This window comes from Passer montanus, unplaced genomic scaffold, assembly GCF_014805655.1.
Source record: "Passer montanus isolate IOZ18808 unplaced genomic scaffold, ASM1480565v1 scaffold34, whole genome shotgun sequence".
Lineage (NCBI taxonomy): Eukaryota > Metazoa > Chordata > Aves > Passeriformes > Passeridae > Passer > Passer montanus.
Window position 1 is genome coordinate 6,971,436 of NW_024368152.1, and position 21,356 is coordinate 6,992,791.

The window sequence follows — 21,356 nt, forward strand, 5'->3', positions numbered from 1 at the left end:
GAAGTGAAAGAAAGCTGCAGAAAACTCTGTCTGCATTGCACAATCCCTCAGGTACACAGAGACAGTAGTTAGCTTGTTTTAGAGAATGTTGGAAGGATTAAAAGACTACATAAAACAGGGGGGGAAGGAGTTGCTCTGATTAAGGAAAGCAGTGGTTGCCTGTGTGTTTGTTTAAATCTTTACAGTCACATTAAAAGACTAATTACTTTTTAGTTAAGTATTCAGGTTCTACTGAGGACAAGAACTATGAAGAGACAAAGCTAATTAATGCAAAATATTCAAAGTCATGGAGCACAAAAAACTCTTCAATATCCATTTCCCTTAGACACATTTACATTAGTGTAAGGTAGATCCAATAATATCACACATATTTCTTCCACTAAAGTATTGCAACACTGCTTCTTTTCTCCATTCTTCCTTAACTTCAGAAGAAGATCTAGTATTTAATTTGTATCTAATACATATCCTTACAAAACAGAAAGTGAGCAGATCCTGTGATCTGGACATTTACAGACAACATGTATCACAGCTACACAAAAATACAAACATTTTTCAGTCTGGAGGTCAACAGTTTCAGAACATCCTAAGCTCATTAGCAGTCCAAGTTCTACAGATAAATCCTGCTTTGAAAAAAAGAAAATAAGAGTCTAACTTCACCAAAAAGTGGGGATCAGTCTCCTAGGTCATTTACAGAAATCAGCTATGACTTTTTTTTATTTTTCAGAAATGGGTGCCTGCAGTCATGAACCTTATTGGAGAGCAACACTGAGTATTACTGGAAAGTAATATGAGCCTTCAGAAACCTACCTGCTTTTTAGAATATGGAACTATGGCCTCAAAGCATCTTAATCTCACCTACAGGCTGGCTACATCTGAGTGTTGCTTAACTTGGTGCTGCTGCTCAAAAGCTGCTCCAGTTACTGCTTGGCCATAACACACTGCAAACCAAAATCACTACCAATAGTCAACATGAACGAGTGTGAATGAAACACTACATTGCCTCCCCCATTGCCTTCTCCCCTTGGACAACCACCCCTTTGATGTTATTTCAACAACACTAAGGAAGAGAATTGTAGGTGCCCCACAGCAGCTCATCATCTCAGAATTACATTTGTGCTGAGCCAGATCCTCCAGCTTTCGTGTGAGTTTATGCTGACAGTGCAGAGAAAAGCAGCTGCACAATAATGGAGACTCCTGCCCTACATTTCTATTTCTATCTAGCCCACAGGAACCATAAGAGGATGACCACATCAATCATAAACAATCCAAATGCATTTTGATGCATACTATGAAGTTGGATGAATGTTGCATTGAAAAAGGTTGTGCCTATTTGTTAAAATAGAAACCATGGATGCAATTACTTTCTACTTCCTGAATATTCAGTAGTTATGTTGTGCTGTTAATATGTTCAAAGGATACACATGTGCATTGAAACATTTACAAGCACATTTGTGCTAATATTGATGGAGGTAACAATCTCACTGCCCTCTTGATATCTCTTCATCAAAATTCATTTCCCCAAATCAGGGGACAGAGACAATGGCATGTGTGTTTCTTAATCTCTCTAATACAACATATAAAGGCTGAGGTAAAATGATCATGAAAGCTAAAGAGATTACATAGATTGTTAAACTAAAGGAGATTACATAGATTGTTAAATTTAAAGGAAAGCAATAAGAGAATTACCAAATATCCAATAAAATATAAAAGAAATTCATAGATGAAGTGTGAAAAAATATTCCCTAGAGTTAGTTTACACTTTACCATTCCCAATTCATCACAGTCATATCACAAAGACCTTGGAAAATTATCTTCACTTTTTATATTTACAATGGCTATCTAAAGCAGCAACAAACAGTGAGGGACAGCCTCAGTCCCCAGCCACTTTTTTGTCCAAAATGAGCAAGTGAGGTGAGTAATGGATGAAGCCAATGTAGATGCATTCTGTAGATGCTCACACTGAATCATGTCTCAGAGATGTGGCCCCAGCACTGTGGAGGTACCCGTTACAGGATGGCTCTCCCCAGCTTTGCTCAGCATGGACAATGCTGGCAGGCTGAGATTCAGGCCAAGCAGCAGAAATGTGCTGGCACCTGCCAAAATGTACTATGGGTAATTGACAATAAGGCAAGGAGAGAAAGCCTCTCCAACTCTTTTACCCTAGTAAATAGATGCCTAGATAAGCCACAGAGAATTGAAGTTATTTGTTCTGGTAGTCCTGCTACAAAGTTAGGAAACCCCAGGCTTCCCAGTTCCCAACACACTGTGCTTTCTATTAAAGCATATTTTTCCAAGTGCTCTTTTAAATTAATGCCACACTGAAAATCTAGCTCACAGCGTGTGTCATCAATTAACAGGCCACACATCCATCCCATCCATCTTTCCACACCAAAAAAATGTGGTTTTGAAAACTGTATTTCTCTGTGCCTGTGAATACGTAATCTATAAGAACTTTAAAGGGAAGCTCAGATTGAAGGCTACAGATCTCAGCAATAGGCTTGTGCACCAAGTGTGAGCTCTGCACTCATCATTGCTGGCCTCTGTTTCATCACTGATTTATGCAGAGGTGTACACAAGCTACGCTCACTCCTCAGAAAGTTGATCAATTGTCACTGGAATCAGCAAGAAGCCTTGATGGATTAGGCATGGGCAAGTCTCTGAGAAAGGTTTTTCTGGTAAAGGAAGAAAATTAGCATGGCAAACTGGCATCCAAGTACAATATGAAGCATGTAGCATTGTATTTCCTAAGTTGCACATTTCATGATGCCTACCAGCTTTTAAAGGTCAAACATGTAAACTTAAGAAGGTGTGTGAGTGTATACTAGTTGCAAAGCTCTTTTTTTGTCAGCTCTGTGAAGCAATAACCCATGAAATACAGTTGATATCTCATGGGCACATTTCTCCATGCCTGCAAACATTTAAAATTGCACTTGTGGTACATAAAAGATTTATAATGATCTCACCCACAAATATAAATTTTATCCCACATAGGACAAAAAGACCTAGAAGCAGAAGCAGTGAACAGCTGAACATGAGCACAGTGTCATAAATTCATAACACTTACAGCTTTTTAACAACCAGTCATAAATGTGACTGATTTCAATTTAATTTATGAGACTTTGAGAAAGAACCAGGAATACCTTCTCAAAACTGAGTTTTAAAACAGAGTCAGTACAATTATGCCCTTACTAGGACATAAGTTGAAGCAAACAGGGTTGGGGTGGCCATATGGAAGGCTCCCTACATGTACAGGGTCAACAACTGGAGCTGAGTGGGCTCCACCAATCTGCAGTGGAGATCCTGCTGCCACTGCAAGTCAGCAGCACGTCCCTTCCCAGCACAAACTACCAGAAAGGGACACATAAACACAACTTACTGTCACCGAAACTGGGGCTCCTCCTATGGGTACAGCTGGGCAATAGATGGCCAAGTCATGCATCATGGAGTGTTGGGACTATTTCTCGTGCAGGTGACAGTCAGATTCACCTCATGTCCATTGCTCCATCACATCCCCCAGATATTCACACAAACCACATATTTAGGCAGTTTTGTTTGGACTGGATTTTTTGTCTGGCCATTATTTGGAAGGAAAGGCTATTTGGGAAGGGACTGGAAGATAGGAAACAGCACCAACCAGGACAACAGGGGATGAAAGAAGAAGTGAAACATTCTTGCTCGAGCTTGCTTCCTCAGGCATCACTAAAACAGCTCGTGTAAATCAGATATTATGCATTAAAAATGTGATGTTACCTTTCTTCCACAACTGTATTGTTTCAATACAGAATCTATGGTAAAAATAAAAAAGCCCTGAATTACATCTACATGAATCTCATAAAACCTCCAAGACAAGCCCTGATATCTAGCAAGTCAAAAGAACTGTTTATTTTCTTGGACATAGAGACTGAATTTTATTTTGAGTCTGGCAAGAGGAAAATTTTTTAAATACCCTGGGGAGTCAAAGTTTGCCTCAGAGTCTTTCTTTCTGCACCTGTCAGAAATTTGATTTGTTTATTTTTTTCTCTACTGTACATATTGGCAGCTTGGAAACCTAACAAACAAACAACTTGTATATTTTTCCTGTAACTTCATCAGGATAAAAACAGAAGGGAGAAAACATGTTTTACTACCTAAGTCTTTTGCTTCCAGCTTTATCTTATGCTGCATTTGTTCTTACACATGGAAGATAACAAACAGTCCCTGTGTTGCCTATGTGTATGAAATTGAAGGCAAAATATTATGCCACAGTGTGAAGTTTTAATATTGTGCCTATTAAAACATCAAAACTAACTCAATATAGAAAAAGACACGGTGAGGTCAAGCTGCAGATGTGTCCCTAAAGGTATGAACTAAGGAGGACATTTCAGTCCCAATTACTTTTAAATGTGTGTTGATAACTCTAGCATAGTTCTTTGAGTTTTGAAGGATAATATATTTGCTAATAGGTGGTGGCCACATAATCTGAAAAGGTTAAAGTTTTTATTTTATTGGGTTTTTTTAAAATTTAAAATATTTAGAGTTTTTTATCAAGAAATTAACTGACCGGTTATGGAGACAAAACTTCAAAGGACTGACAAGTTAGTGATATTATTAGTTATGGGCACCTTAGACAAACTAAATGTGGATCATTGAAGAGAAACATGGTGTTCAATGTGAAATGTAATAGTGATCTGAGTTTCTTGTAAAAAAATTGTGCAGAAATAACTGTCATCAGTCCTGGATCAGAAATTAATGCTGAATTCTCACAATGCTTATAGTAATACTAAAGCAGTTTGGAAAATAGCAGAGATAATGCTTACATGTTCTGTAATAAAGAATAAAAAAGTGGCTATGTATACCACCAAAATTCAGTGGTGTCAGCACTGGGGAGATCTGTGCTTTAGGAAAAGTATAGGAAAAGAAAAAGTCAATTCCAATTGGCAGGAAAACCCTGAAGAGCTTGCAGAGCTCTTTGTTTTAAAATAAAATGGTTAATATGAAGAGCTCTTCTGTCTCTGTACCACACTGAAATCATGGCAGCACCCAAAGAATCCAGATGCATCCTGAACTGGGGTGCAAAGCAGCAACAGCCAGAAGTTCCAGTTATGGCCTAAAAAAACAGTGATCTGATAAAAGATAAAATATAAAAGATACACACCTGTCTTTACATACCCAATTCAGTTTCTATTCCTGAGACCATCACAGTCGCTAAACAATTGTTTCACGTTCAGGGAACAAGAACACCCTCATCTCTGAGAAAAGCAAGAGAATCAATATGCATTCAAAATTTCAATAAGAAACAAAGATTTAAAAGTGCAGAATAAGATTGTTTTGTTTAAATAAGAGACAACATTATTACCCAAAATATCCCACCTTTCAAAGAAAGCAAAGTAGCCTCAAAATGCTGAAGATATCCCACTGGAAACCTCACCTATGACCATTAGTGGGATCTTTCACACAAACACAACTTGGGCTAAGTGATACTCCATACTAATTTGAAAGCTCTTTTAATTTTCTGCACGTATTCTATGATTGGTTTTTTGCCTCCAGCTTCAGAGGAAGAGGCTAAACCGAGAAGAAATAGAGTTGTTTGTGTAGCTAGCACATGTCAGTGATCTGTGTCTTGCTCTGAGTGTGGCTTCCATTCCAATGGTAGAGGTGCAATTCTTTCCTTTTCAGCTTCATCACAAAAAAAATCAGAAAATTTAACTTTAAGAAAGCAGAACTGGAAGACTTTTCTTCATCTCTGTTTAGTCTTCCACTCATGACAGTTTGGATGTGAAATTTACCATTGTTTCTTTTAAAATAGAGTGACCCCTAGGAGAGAGAAAGGACCGGTATTTATATCCTAACAGATGCAAGGACACAACCCACATTTGCACTGGTGCTTCAGCTATTAACTAAAAAATAGTATTAATTCCTTAGACACTGAGGAGAGTGAGGAATAATCTTTTCTCTTTGAATCAGTGTCTTGGACCACAAATGATTGGAGAAAACTGAACAAGAGGTTTTCATGGTTTTAGTTCTTCATGTCAAAATATAGTTAGTCATATTTTTAGGGTATTTTCAACAAATTATTTCAAACACAACAATTCAAAAACCACAGTTATGATGTAGGCCTATTTCCATTTGTATCAAGGAAGGAAATGTGGCCATATTCAGGTAGCCTGAGCAGAGCATCTAGAGCTTCTACCTTTAAAGGGTTTGTTGAGGCATCATTGCTTACTGCAGTCACACCCTGAGTCTCCTTTCATTCGTGGGGCAACAGCAGCCACAGCCACTGGACACCACTGTAGACAGTCTGAAGAGCATCTCATGCCTGCATTCAAGATTTATTCAAGAAGTTTTGTATGTGCCAGTGTAAAAATAAGAGATTCCAGAAAGGCTTCGTAACCGTAAATATTAGGGCTATCAGAGGTAAACAATTAGCAACTGAGTCGCAGCAAAAGAGCAGTTACTCATGTGCACAGTCCAATTTCAGTAGCAGATCCTAAATCTGACCTACTATAGCAACTACAACATTCTCTCTGATCTTTCAAAATATTATACAATTGCCATCAATGTTTACCCTCCCTGATTAAAACAAGTATTCATCTTGGCACTCCAATTACAGGTAGTAGAACAGCTGTGGAGTTGTTAAACTGAAATAGCCAAACAGTTTTTCAGTGCTGAAGTAAGTGTTACTGTTTTCTCATTTTTTTGGATGCGTAACTTTACTGATCCTGTGATGCAAAGCTTAAGCTGAACTAGTTCCCACTTTGCCATAACGTATATTTTTTAATTATTGTTTGACAACCTAGACACAAAACTTCCCAGATAAGAACCAAGGAAAAATTTTAACATTCATTTAACTGTTCCATAGTTCTGCACATTTCAGCTGAAAATTTATACAAGCCTTTTGTCATCCAATGCAGAATGTACTTTTTTTTCCTCATAGTTCCCAAATTCTGCCAGACCTTGTCCATTTACCAGAGAAGGTAAAATAGATTGGGATTAGTTAAATAGAAAATTAATTAATTTTCTTTTTTTTTCTCTACTATCCCAGTACCTATATGCCTTTCATGTGCATATTTATTGTGGGATCTTTTTATCTAAAGATACAAAAATGTAAGCCCAAACACTAAGTATACCACATCTATTGGTGATCATTAACCTATATTTTTAATTTACTTGACCTTCTTGGGCTTTTTCCAGCCTTTTTTCATTTTATTTGGAGACAAAATGGATAGTTTGGTATGCCAAACCACCATTTTTCCATGATACATGAGGCACTTGGTAACTAAAAACTGAAGACTCCAGGATCCAGACATTTTTTTATCTAAAAAATTACTTGGTCCATATAAGGAAGCATGGACCAGCACCTCAGCCAACAACTGGGAAACAATAAGAGACACTGAAGGTGGTAGTGATGAAATTCATGAGATGTTGGCTCTCGTCCTGGCTCTGCTACTGGCTTACCTTACAATGAAACTGGAAAAAGAAGTTAAAATGTTGCACTCTCTGCAAAGAACAAGGAGGTTTTGAGGCAAGAATAAGCAAAAAGACCCAGATATAACCATTATTCTGGCACAGTAGTCACATAGCCACTAGAACATATTGAATCACATGGTCATCATGTATCACTTGAAGAGCTATCAAATCCCAAAGCAGTTACACCCTGAAGAAATATCTTTAGTCATCACATTGCTTCAGAACACCATGGGGGTTTCTGAAAGGCAGCCAGTACTGGGGAGGTCACCAGCCCCCTCACAGCTTGACAAAGAGCAGAGGCACAGGTGGCTCAGAACTGACACCAGTGTATATACACGATGCTGCTCTTGACCACACTGACATTTTTCTCCTTAGGCTGATCCTTTTGATTGTCCAGAAACTAAATTCCTTCCTTCCTTCCTTCCTTCCTTCCCTCCTTCCTTCCTTCCTTCCTTCCTGTCGCAGTATGAGGATGTTTCCAAACTGCATGGAGAACACTGTCAGGATAGGAATAAACCACATCTGAAAAGGTAAGTATTTCTATTTTTCTTGTTTAACCATGTAATTACAAAAAGGAGAAAAGGGGTATTAGACATACCTGAGATGTTGCTGTTTCACAAATGCTTTTCTTCACCTTCCCACATGCACAGTAGACATCCATATTTTAGTCATCTACCCCTCGCCTAGTGAGGAACAGTAAACCAGTATTACTGTTCTGAAAATGAATGGGTAGACCCACTAACATTAGCCAGACCCTGGCTAATGTAGACCAGAAACAATAAAAGTCCATGCAATTTACTGCTGGTTTAATGAAACATATTCACACTGAAGAAATGCTACTTCTTTTCTTTTACCGGCTCCACTCACTTTATTACACAATCTTCTGTGCCTGTGTCGTTAAATCCACCAACTTTCTGGACCATAGCCTCTACAGACATCTTCCCTTGGTTAATGAATATCTTCCAGACAACATTCATTTTATTGACATCCATAAAAGTCCAGGGTTATTTGCCTTGCAAAAGTTAGATTTTATTGGCTGTGTATGCTTCAGTTAGTTAATTAAGAAGTAACCAGCAACAGCCTTGGCTTATCTTGATTTTGAGAACTTTGTCTGGGTCAATTTCCAGCGGTTTAATACGTCAGTTTAGCATGATTTTTTTTCCTGCACATTTTCCCACAACATAAAACAATGGCTAAAAATCATTTACTATTATTTCTTTCTAATCTGGTCAGGCCTGAAGGTTCATACTCAAATGTGCATCTCATACATCTTCCAATACCATGACAAAAAATGTCCATGCTTTCCAAAAGCAAACAACACAAAAAAGAGACAGCAAAAATTATATTATTAATGAAGTATTGACTGATAAAGTCACCTACTCATAAATAAAATTTAGAGCCTGTAGAAAAGCCACAGAAATCAGAAAAAGTTCTAGAGCTTTTCTTCTGATTTCTGTGTAAATAGACATCAAATGTTAAATGGATTTTAAATCTTGTAAAGAAAGTTCATAATGCTGTTTCTAAAAAACAGCAAGCATGTTTTAGGCATTAAATATAATTTGTTTGGTGAGGTTTTTTCCTCCCATATTGGGTTTATTCACACCTCTGAGTATTCACATATTGATGATCAAACAAGCCTAGTAACAAAGCTCAGCCTTATTGAGTCTTCATGGTGTTCATTCAGTGATGAAGAGACGGAACTAAACAGTCATTTTTGATCATCGCTCTTGATTATGATGTGATGTCATTGCAGGATCAGGCCTCCAGGAAGCTCACTCCTCTCCTTCAGGTGCAGTGAAGGTGATTAGCAGGACTGGGATTTTTGCATCAGCTGGGAGTCAGAGCCAGCATCTGAAGACAAAACACCTGTTTGTGGCAGGGACATTTGCTAGCAAACCTACACTCAGACACAGCAAATACCCATGGAGGATGAGTGTTGATCTATTCATCAAGTGTTTCCAAAGGCTGCAGGTCAACAGGAAAACATTTGTGATTCAAAAACCAATATTTCACTGTTTTCTGACAGTACAGAAGAAAATACTCTTGGACACATCTGACTGCACATTTTTTAGCAGCTTTTCCATTTGTAACTCCCACCCATATGTGAAATGAAGGGCCATTTTCTATCCTTATAAAGTATATAATGGAAGATTTGTCTGTTAGGTGACCCTTTTGCAGATACTTCTTGAACAAGGGTATTATATACTTCATGAAATCTTTCATCCTTTCCACAGAGTGATATTTTTTACAATATAGATTTTGTACAAGGCTCATGGAGTAAAAGCAGAGGACATGGGATATATCCAAGGCCCTCCTCTAAAGCACATGGTCCATGGTACCCCGTGCTGTCCCTACAGCACCATCTTCTCCAACCCATTTTAACCTGATGACTTTTGCAATATAGAAAGAATACAAAGGTTTCCATTATATCAATCTATATCAATAAGAAAATTTTTATTATTACCTCTTTATAAGAAGCAAGTGCATTTGTTGACCACAATCAAAGATCTCTATGTCTCTCCTCCTTGACTTGCTTTTCGAAAGAAGGAACCAAATCGAACCAAATCAAGCAATGGATTTTCTTGCCTATTTTACATTAGTTTAATTTAGAATATTTTGTTGAAATACTGCACTGAACAGGAAGCCTCTCCCTCTCCCCTGAGGGTATTTGTGATGCATTGATATACATGCTAAAGAAAGATTTGTGTTCCACATGGACCACAGCTTCAAAAATAGCAGCATCTCTGCAGTACAAAAGGTGCATTGCTCAGAGGGAATGTTCTGCAGTCAATCTGATGACTTCTGTGACCTTTTTCAACGAGATGAGGAAGATCATAAGACCTATGCATTGCCCTCTTGGTCCCCAGCCTCAGAGCTGTCAATGCCTTGGTGAAAGCTGTAGCTGCACATACTTCCCTTGTAGCAGTTGCTATCTGACACAAAAGATGGCTTTGAAGACAGAGCCAGGCCAGCCACAGTGCCAAATCAGCACAGGGCTGAATAAAATTTTAGACTGATAGCTGTGCTCTGATAATTACAACTATTAAAATATTTCCTGAATTTATCATTAGAAAAAGTAAATCTAAAAGTAATGATTCCTCCATGCAGTGGTCCAGAATTTTAAAAGGTAATATAAAAATCACAGCAATCATTGATTGCGCATTGGGAGTAAAAGCTGTTTAATGTCTAGGAAAAGCAGCTAAGACATCTGTTTTCTAAGCTCTGCCACAGATTTTTTGCATCTCCTGGGGCTGGCTACTTCAACTGTAGAAAACTGCTCAGCACCTGCAGCCTGCAGTGTTCTTTGGAGCCCTGGACCTTCACTCACTAAGAATGGGGATCCAGCTGGGATACACTGGGGCTCTCTTATGGCCTTCAGGAGAAGAGGAGATTTCATTGTCCCACACAGCTTGGAGTGAAAGCAAAGAAATTGTCCAGAACCTGGGCAAAATGTGCCTAAGCTGCTCCAGTACTGACCTCATCTAAGAGTACAAGGATAGAGGAGAGGAAAGATGGGAAAGGCAATATGAGAAAAAAATATAGAAAGAAGGAAAGATGGGAAAATCTCCAGCTCTAGTGGGTCCTAAAGCACTTAAAGTTTTCACATTAAAATGATTGTAAAAATTCAAAGAATTATTGTCTCCATATACTCAAGATGTCACTGTGTCTTTGTGGGTTATGGTAAAGGAAGAATGTGTGGTTGAAAGACATCAGGAACAAATGCTAAAGAGCAGCTTGCCTAATTTGGGAAGCTGAAAAATATAATAAGCAATATTACACACCCTCAGAAAATTCCCTACCTTCACTTGCTTGCTTGAACTGTGCCCCCAAAACCTGTGCAGAGGTCTGAGTAGTGTCTTAGATTCTGACATTTCCAAACTTTTAACTGACAGAGAGCAGAAATGCCACTGGAAAAAGGAGCATCAACAGATGAGAGAGGAATACGGGCAATTAGGCCTTCACCCTGACACATTTCCCCAGGGAAGCAGGCCAGCAAAGTCAGAAATGTTGCTTGAGCAGGGTCTAAGACCCCAGTGCAGAAAGCATTTAAACAGGTGCTTTTGATTTGAACAAGACTTGACCAGATACTTAAGCACAGTTTGATGAACTGGTGCTTGATGAATGATCACAGAATCAGACCTTTACATTATTCAGTTCAAAGCTGCTTTTAAAGACCCTCACTTCAATGTTTACAATTCTCTGTTCTAGAAACATCACTATTCAATATAAACCTTGCTTTTTTTTTTCTTTACAGTGACATTAACTCCTGAAATTAAATTAATTAGTTGCTAATTTTCACTCTGTAAAAATGTGTTGACACAAGGAGTATAATAAACAGTGGTTGGGTCAGATAAATAGTGAAGCATTTATCTGACCCCAAGCCATTATTATAATTAGCTTCCTCTGACACATTACAATGTGTTCTTCAATCTACCACTCACCAAACATGCAAAAGGACATCCACAAAACTGCACCAGTTCACCGTTCCTGGTGTACTGAGAAGTGCTTTCTGTCCCATAAACAGCATAGCAGAATGTCTTTCCAAGGCTTTAAGCACTGTGGGCATGGCTGTTCTTTCAAGCTTTACTGTTTTCCTCTTTTTTTTTTAAGCATCATTTTACAGGAAAGTTGGACATACAATTTTCTGTCCGAACAAATAAAAAACTTCAACACCTCAACAGCAACAACAGCAACAAATATCCAACATTCATACAGAACTGCACCCACAGTGGAATCCTACAAGCCAACTGTGTATCGTGCTTATTGCCCTTTGTCATGAATTTCCTCTTATTTGAATATCTGGCAGTATTATGGATGAAAAAAAAAAGATTCAATTTAAAGAAGATTATCAGCTGTTCTGAGTTTCTGAGTCAGATCTTTCCAGTTTTCACTATAAATGCCAGATCTTTCCAGTTTTCACTATAAAATACAAACAGGTTATTTTTATAATCTGAAGAATTCTGGATTGTTTTTTTCTCTTTTTTTAAACAAAGGAATATGTGATGTCATGGACAAACAAATATTGTGTTAGTTTGTTTCTAATAACGGACACATTTTTTAAAGTAAGGATAACAGGAAAAAACAAGATAAAAGGAAAAAAAGATGAAGTTAGTGTTGAATGAATTAATAGCAGGCAGGTGGCTGGGTGGGTGTCATGGCAGATAAACACTGAGATGAAGCCAAGGTAATTATAATTATAATCTGGCTAGTAATGCTGTCAGCTGAGGGTGTATAAAAACCTCGGTAAGTTAATACAGAGATGATCAGATCAACCTCCTTCCTGCCTGATCCCACAAAACACAATCTCATACATTCAAACTGACATTTTATGCATTTTTATTTTCTGAGTATTTCATGTATATTATAAAAGAGCACATTTTAAGAGCGCTATTCTGTTGTAACCAGAGTTTAACCAACTTTCCACTCTCCTCATGAAATCCTGGAAAACATGAGTATGTAATCAGCTGAATCTCTCCTGACCTCCATGTTTTGCTGGACAGAATTCACCACTTTCTATCATTCTCCATCACAGGCTTTCTCTCCCCACTGTGCTATTCACGGGGGTATAAAATGCTCAGGCAAACAGAAGTCAATGGCAGATGTGTCGGCAGCACTTCTTTCTGCAATTTTACTAAATGGATGTAGTCCATAAAAGCAGCCTTAATTAATGGAAACATTTTAAAGTCTCTTATAATAAGCCAGGAAAACAACAGTTGCCAATAGCAAACTTTATTAAAGAATATTTTGAAATTATGTTCCTGAAGGTGACAAAAGATTTGTGGTGGGTTGACCTTGGCTGGGGGCCAGGTGCCCACCAAAGCTGCTTTATCACTGCCCTCCTCAGCTGGGCAAAGGAGAGAAAGTATAATGAAAGGCTCATGGGTCAAGATGAGGGCAGAGAGAGATCACTCACCAGTGACCATCATTGGCAAAACAGACTGCACTTGGGGAAATTGGTTTAATTTATCACAAATCAAACCATGGAGAAATAAACCTATATCTTATAACACCTTTCTTCCAACACTCCCTTTTCCCAAGGGTCAGCTTCTCTCCTGATTTCTCTGCCTCCTCCATCCCAACAGCAGTAGGGGGAGGGGGAATGGGGCTATGGTCTGTTCATCACATGCTGTCCTTTTCTGTCCCTTTTTCCTTGGCAGGCAGACTCCTCATGCTCTTCCACTGCTCCAGCATGTAGTCCACCCCTCAGGAGAGAGTCCCCACAAACTTCTCCAATGTGAGTCTTTCCCATGGGCTACAGTTCTTTATGAACTGCTCCAGCATGGGTCCCTTTCATGGGGTGCACTCGTGCAGGAACAGGCTGCTCCAGACGGTACCCCACAGGATCCCAAGTCCTGCCAGCCAACCTGCTCCAACACGGATTCCTCTCTTCACAGGCACACAGATCCTGGCAGGAGTCTGCTCCAGTGCAGGCTTCCCATGGGGTCACACCTTCCTTCAGACATCCCCTTCTCCATGGGCTGCAGGTGGATCTGCACTCCATCCTGGACCTCCATGGGCTGCAGGGGCACAGCCTGTCTCACTCAGCTCTGGCACCTAGAACAGCCCAAACCCCTCCTTCTGCACTGACCTTGGCGTGTGTTGGGTTGTTCCTCTCTCATATCCTCACTCCTTCCTTGCACCCCAGTTTGGTGGGGTTTTCTGCTTCTTGACTACACCATCCACGAGACTCCACCACCATCACTGATGGGCCCAACTTCAGCCAGCAGTGGGTCTGTCTTGGAGACAGCCCTCATTGGCTCTGCCAGACATGGGGAAGATTCTGGCAGCTTCTCACAGAAGCCACCTCTGTAGCACCCCCCTCTATCAAAATTTTGGCATGCAAACCCAATACAAGATTTTATGTGAGCAGAATTTTAAAAAGTTATTTCTTTTTCTAATACTTTAAAAATCTTATCGGACTCACGTTTGGGACATGGTATGTTTTCTGGAGGATGAAAGTGAGACATGGTGGCTTTCCTGCTCTTTTGTGACAGGCAGGAAATGCTTTTTCTGTGTCTCAAGAGTCTTTTATTATTTAGAGACCTGAAGCTGAAAGGTGCTGAGTGCTCTGAGCTCTCACTGACTTCAGTGTCCCCCAGTCCTCAATCAGCTTCAATGGTATCTGAGGGAACATCACATCCCATGGCAGATGTTCCCCCCACAGAGCATCTCCTCTAGCACACCCCAAATACAGAAACACCAAAGCCAATTCAGATCCAGCAGAGCTCTTAGATATATACTTAAGTCTCTCCTCAGCCTAACACTCTTTAGCAGGATTTAGCTACATGTCTAAAAATTAGTATGTGTTTAAATATCTTACCTTCTTGAAAGAAGATGGCAGGGTTGTTTTTTTTTTATTTTCTGTGAAAGATGTGACAATATATCCTTTAATTAATAAGTCATTTTCTTTAATGAAAACAAAATACATAGAGAAATATATTCTCAGCAGGTAAATAACCTAGACAAACCTCTTATCATTTTCTAAAACCATCACTATCCATTTTTGCCAACATACACTTTGCCTTGTTTTGTTGACGCAGGGATTCTCATGGAGAAATTGAATAAGCCCCACATTCTTGTTGCACCAAAGGAAATGTCTTTCCTTAGGAAAATGCCCCCTCGCACACCATCTGACATTGGCTTTCCAATCAAATATAAAAAGCAAAAGCAAACTGTCCCTGCCATCTGTGACAAAGTCCCTTTAATTCTTCAAATACTTCTCTGTAAAATGTGGCTATTAGTAATAGCCACACATTTTGCTGCATTTGTATATTAGAGCTGTTTTCTTTCATTCCTGATTGAGACAGAATCATTGTATTATTAACCCAGAGAAGTTCTCTGTGCTTTTTAATTCCAGAATAATGAAACTCATTGGAACTTGGCGGCATTGAGTCTTGCTGACTAATCATTGGCATTGGCTAATGGCAATTTTTAATCAAATCTTATTATTAAATCAGAATATAAAAGATTTAGAAAATGCAAGGTTGCAGCTAGAGGTCATTAGTCATGAGCACAAGAAGTAATCAATACAATTATGGTTGCTCAAATTGTGTTGGATGGGCCAGGTGGCGCAGTGTGATAATGCGTTACCCTTTCACCCCGGCTGTCCTGCCTGCATCGCAGATAGCGGCGGGTCTGCTGCCTCCATCTAATCTCTGGTGGATGCTTGAACGTGCAGAAACCGTTAAAAGGGATTCAGCAAAGTGGGCTAAATTCAATTCCTGGTCACACGGGTGCAAATTTTCAGCGGAGTTATTCCAGATTTATTCTTGTCCCATTACAAATTTTTTATCTGTCTCTTTTAAAACTAAGATATTGTTTTGGATAATAGGCATGAGATGGAAATGCTCATTTTACAATGCCATCAACAGTCTAACCTACTGTTATTCACTGTAGTGCCAGTATGAAGTAATAAAAATAAAGTCATTGCAGATTTATACTAAAGCTAACGAGTGCAGAGCTGGTTGTTAAGCAGTTTCTTGCAGTTCCTTTCTGTTACAAGAATGTGATACTGAGGTTGCCTTATTTTCTTTGTCTTGGGAATCTATTTAAGAAAGGATCCTCAGGAAGAAGAAAAGGGGCTAGGAAAGGCTAAAAATTATGAAACTCTAGGTACCAGGTAGAGAGCTAGAAACAATCGGTGAAAAAGCTACACTTCATCCTAATAAATAATTTAATCTCAAAAGGGTGAGATGGCACTAGAAGAGTTACACTACCTGTAAATCAGGCCCTACTGGCAAGAGTTCAAGCAAAAATATTACCATCCATAAGCATTTACTTTCCAGAAGACATGCTTTTCTTGATCTCATTTCAACAAAAATGATTGGCTCAACTCCAATCTTAGGCAATTTTTTTAAAGATTTCACATATGCATCTGCCTGGACAAAGGGTGCTGGTCTCCCACCCCTCTCATCAGACAACATTGAAAAATGCTTTGTTACCAACGGAGATTATGTCTCAGGCATTCACACATCAAGAGTATTGCCTTCTCTGAGAGTTGCAAAATTTCCCTAAATAATTATTTTATTCCATTTTCTCTAGCAAAAATATCATCAGTTTCAATTTGTGTCATTGTATTCCTTGCACTCATCTATATATCTACCCTTTAATGCAAACTGTAAAAATCCTGTGTTCACGTGAAGGTGAGATTTCCTTACAAAAGCCCAACAGGCCAAAATAAGTAGGCTACTGATTTTTTCCCATTTTTTTTGTAAACAATGAAAATATCTCCTTTTTTATACATGTTTCATCCTGTGAACCTTCATATATGTATGAATAAGAAATAAAACTTCACACAAGCTAACTAACTACCAACCATATAGACATAATTGCTTTTGGAAATATTGTACTTGAAGACATTTTCATGTCAGCTGTATGTGTTTGAGTATCATCATAACATGGTGTTTACACCAGATTAATACCATATGCTGTGTGGGAATTATGTCAGGTTATAAATGGAAATACAGTATAATATCTGAAATTCAGGAGTGCTTTAGAATCTGATTTCTGTTAAAGTGCTGCTATTCTAGAAGAACATAAGTTTGAATAACATTACTTTTGATTTACACCAGTATAGCGCAGATAGAACCCCATTCCAGCTGCCTTAAATTTTGTTAAACAAGTGTTAAAATTATCACCAATTAAAACTGTTTCTACACACTGCTAGTGGATTCATGACCTCATTAAGGCAGCCAGGAGTGCTGCCACAGAATCGTGGTAAGGCCTCAGATCTGATGAGAGTCATTTTTCTAGTTTTTCTTCTCCCAAAATGATGCCACTCTCCCATGTCTCCTCTAGGCCTCTTGTGAGACCTGTCAACACATTTTAGCTCAAAGCTGAAAGCACTTCTTTAATCTGCGTTTTACTCACTGCCTAAGTAATTTAACAGTTGTCGAGCAGGTCAGGAATAGGAATAAAATACAAAAACACCAAAGTGGGGAAAGATGAGGGGTGTTTAGAACACAGCAGAACTGAGCCTAAACAGAAAGCAGTTAAAAACAGCAAAAAAAAGGCAAATTAAGGAGCAGAGGGAGAGTACGAAAGCCAGTAAAATCCAAGAGAGCTTTACACTGATTTTAATCAGACCCCCTGGGAATGACAGAGAGGAGAATAATAAAGGACATTGAGAGAGATGGCATCATTACGGTAAAAGGGCTTAGCAAAAGGAGAGCGGCTGCTGACAGCAAGTGAAGGTTTACCAAGGGAGCATCTTCCCACACCACCGAGGAAGAGGCAGCGGGCTCCTTCCTGGGCTAAGCCGACCAGCTTCAGGAGCCAAACTGCCACATTAAGTCAGCATCGTGCTCCAGTCTCCATTCTGCTCTCCATGGGGCTCATTATCCGCGACTCCAGCTCAGTGCCTGGGCTCCCACACAGAGAGGCTTCCCAGCGAGCCAGGGAGCACAGGAGCAGAGCAGGAGTAGAGCTGGGTCACCCCCAAGTCCCTGCAGACCTGACCCACCTTTGTTTCACATTCAGGCTGCTCAAAATTAGGCAAACACCTGACCCCTTGGACAGCTTCTTAAATTCACACTGAACTTCTTCTGAGCAGATTGCATTACTCAGGTCAGCAGATTGGAAAAAAGGAAAAATATCAGAAAATGCCTTGAGTTTAAGTAACATTACATTATTAAATGTACAACACTATATGAGAAGCTTTCAGAAAACTACAGTATCTGAGATCACAAAAATAAAAGGGTGTACTGGTTCCTCAGAAAACAAAATTCAGGTCTGAAGATGATTTTTAATTTAGAGTGGATATGCATGCTAGCATCACAGCATCTCATGCAAGGACTAAATTATCTTCTAGATATTCCATGGAATGTTTTCTGTGTGCTGCAGTAAGTTCTCCCATGCATTTTCCACTAAAACATATTCATGTTATTCACTTAAACGTTATTTAACTCTCTTAGGGATGACAGATTGCCATTTTGATTAAAAATTTAAGGGTTTGCTGTTGATTTGACCCTGATTCATACAGTGAGTAGGACGTGATATCTTTTGTGCTAATCTAGTTCCAAGCAGATTTAAATATATATATATATACATATATATATACACACATATATGTATATAAAAAAACTGTGTTGGAGGTTTGACTGTAGAAGGAGAGCATTAACTCTGTCTTTACACAGGACCTATTAATATGAAAATTATTGTAATATGATTAACGGCTCCTCTTAACACCAAAGAGAGTGAGTCTTGAGAGATTATTCTGCAAGATGATAACATTTCCCTATCCAGTTTGTAACCCTAGGGAAAACTGAAAAAATATGGATTTTGACTTGAACAATAATGAAATGGTAAGTGATATAGCTTTGCTGTCTTATAATCACTGTATTAATTTGCAAGCTGTAGTGCTAAACCAGAATAGAGGTGCTCGAGGAGATATGCCTGTTATCTAGGCAACAGTTAATATGATGAAAATGCTATTTAGAAGCAGCTCCGTATTTTTATCATAAATATAACATTAATTCCTTGAGAGTCTCCATAAAGTCCTGGTAGAATGTAATAAATGCAACATAATCTAAAAGAGAAGACTGTCATTTATAAGCATTCCCAATATTAGTTATGGATCTTTTAAAGTTTAAAAGCACTTTCTGTAAGAGAATCTGTCCTATATATTCCATCCCATATTACTTCCCCAGTTTAGAAAAATGACTCAACTGTGATAAAGAGATTCAATTTTTACCTTTAGCTTGCTTTTTTGAGTTAGCATGGCAGACCTTATCTATTAATTTGCCAGAGAGAATTTCTCTTCAATAATGCTCTTTTCCTCAAAAGTGAAAGTCTTTTAAATTTTAATTTTAGTGTGAGCAGGAAGTACTCCACAAGCAAATGACAAAATGGAACTATATACATGCTGATGTTTTATCACCTTTCATCAAGCTGAAAGTGCAAAGCTGTGAATGCAATTCTCTTACAATTGTCAGAATTTTATATTACTGATATTTGTATATGACTAGGCTGAATAAGCCTTTTTATTCCCTGGTGAGACTGTCCGGTACAGATTTCATGTCATGGTTACTGAAGTTGAACTTAATTTGACAAGACCATAAACAACAGCTATTTTTTCTATGACAATCGCTTAACTTCAGCTTTTGGGAAACAATATTTTTTAAGTTTCCTGGAAGTCAGCACAGTGGTCTGAGAGCTGTAGGAGTGAACCAAGCAATAAACACAGGGTCATAACGAGTAACATGCAATTACACAATATGCTATTCAGACCTCAGTCAGAGCCTCTCTTGCCTGGCTTCTGCGAGGAACTCACATTTTGTCTTGTCTCTCCTTGTACAAAATGCTGGCACACTCTATGCACACCTTTGGGCAGAAATGATGAGGCAGGATGAGGAGCAGTGGCCTCTACGTGCTGCAGTACATCACCTCCTCATACAGGGCTGCAAAGGGCTGTTCCCCTTCACAAGCCACTGCTCCAAGTGTTTCATCCCTGATGATCCATTTTACAGAAGTATCTAACATGAGCTAACAGTCTGATGTTCATAAAGGGAGGGTATTCAAGATACTGTTGATAGATGCGTGCTCTTGCCTGGCTGCATAAAACAGACAAGCAGTTATTTTTTTCTCAGTTTTCTTATGGAATGCTGAATTAACTTTGGGTCTAGACATTATGGATGGTCAGTTCAGCAGCTGCGTGTTCCCCATGAGACAGATGTCTGCAACAGGCCGAAGGGTGTGATGTTGCTACAAACTTTGTAGGCAAGTCTGATGTTTCCAAATACTTAGTGGTACAATGGAGTTACCTGACGATCCTCAGGTAACTTAAGGATCCTTAATTTAAGGAAGGGGAACACTTAAATCCTTCTGGATAAGGGACAAAAAGAAACCCTGCTTTTCATGGAGGGATTGGGTGTTCTAATTCTGCTTAAAGCAAAGAAAGAGAGAAAGCTGGAGTTTATTTAGTTCAGACCATGTCTTCTGATGTTTACCTATGAAGTAGATTATCAGGTTTTTTCTCCATGTGACAGCGCCTTCAAAATGTACTGTGACATATTGAAACAGACTTCCATCTCTGAAGAAGAAAAACACTAAGGGAAAAAATATGGGAAATGTATTAAAATATGGATTCTGTTGAGTTTTTTTCATCAAATATAAAGCACCTCAAACTGTTCATCAGCCAAACCAGCAGCTCATTTATTATAAATGAGAATAGGAATATTTTGAAACAAGATTCTCTCTGCTCACCATCCACATAAGCAGCTGCTCAAATAAGTTGTCTTCCTTTCTACATATTCTACATGTTGATGTGATAGCCACAGATTTCTGTATCACTAAACACAAAAGCCTCCACCACCTCCTCCTGAGATAGAACTGACAGAAATTCATTGGGAATCTGAAGGATATTCTCCCCACACTGGTATTTCCCTTTAAACACTCTCATTTTAGGGGAGCAGGATGGAAGTTTTTTTATTCATCTTTGGTGCCCACAAAGTCTCAGTTTCTGTGCAGATTACAGTATGTTAAGGCATTGTCTATGTCAATATTGTCAATATTGTCTGTGCATTCTTAAACATTCTTAAACCCTGTAGCTCTGAGCAGGTAGGATTCTGTCTGTACCTAAATGATAAGACTGTATCTGCTATAAATATAATATCATCCACACACACATGCAGATGGCTACAAAAGAGTAATGAGACATCTAGTTTTGCCAAATATACATCATAAGAAAGAAATCAGAGACTACTTTTTAGCTCTTGAGACTTTTAATCTCCAAACGTTAGAGTTCAAGTTCCTCATGGCTCTGAGAATATTCAGCTATTTATTATATTATTTTGTTCTTCCTTCCCCCACTAAAATCCTGGTACATGATTTAATTACAAATAAGACTCTTGGCACATGTTTCAATTTAAAGAGAATTTTTTTTTCTGCTAAATTTATGTCTTTTCTTCAGT